Source organism: Aquarana catesbeiana, linkage group LG10 (genome assembly GCF_042186555.1).
Source record: "Aquarana catesbeiana isolate 2022-GZ linkage group LG10, ASM4218655v1, whole genome shotgun sequence".
NCBI lineage: Eukaryota > Metazoa > Chordata > Amphibia > Anura > Ranidae > Aquarana > Aquarana catesbeiana.
Genome location: NC_133333.1, coordinates 5,967,395 through 5,968,412, shown reverse-complemented (window position 1 = coordinate 5,968,412; position 1,018 = coordinate 5,967,395).

Below are 1,018 nucleotides of genomic sequence, written 5' to 3'. Positions count from 1 at the left end.
TCTGATGAATGCTCTCCTTGCCCGGCCGGTCAGTTTAGGTGGACGGCCATGTCTTGGTAGGTTTGCAGTTGGGCCATACTCTTTCCATTTTCTGATGATGGATTGAACAGAGCTCTGTGAGATGGTCAAAGCTTGGGAGATTTTTTTCTATAACCTAACCCTGCTTTATACTTCTCCACAACTTCATCCCTGACCTGTCTGGTGTGTTCCTTGGCCTTCATGATGCTGTTTGTTCACCAAGGTTCTCTAACAAACCTCTGAGGGCTTCACAGAACAGCTGTCTTTATACTGAGATTAAATGACACACAGGTGGACTCTATTTACTAATTAGGTGACTTCTGAAGGCAATTGGTTCCACTAGATCTTAGTTAGGGGTATCAGAGTAAAGGGGGGGGGGGTGAATACAAATGCCCCCCCCCCACACACACACACACACACACACACTTTTCAAATATTTATTTGTATCAATTATCATTTCCTTCCACTTCCCAATTATGTGCCACTTTGTGTCGGTCTATTACATAAAATCCCAATAAAATACATTTACAATTTTGGTAACATGACAAAATGTGGAGAATTTCAAGGGGTATGAATACTTTTTCTAGACACTGTATATACTGTAGCTTTAAGTATTTTTTTAAGTAAATTTTTTGATTTTTTTCTGGAGGCAGTGAAAAATTTATGGTAGCCAAGACATAGAGCTGGGAGTATCAAAGATACTTTAAATACCAGCGCCAAGGCAGCCAACAACCCTAAAAGAAATGGTAGCAGTCGCTTTTATCATTGTACACACATAAATATTTTGTTGCTGAAGCTCAAGAAAAGCTGTGAAATGACCCCCATATCTACAACGAGCTTTAATGGCTGCTAAGCGCAAGGAAAGCTCCTTTAAATGTTTTTTTTTATTTTTAATATTATTAATAACTGAGGTCCTCTATCCCCCATAACTAAGGAAGTTATCCATTCCCCTATAACTGAGGTCCTCAATCCCCCATAACTAAGGTCCTCCATCCCCCAT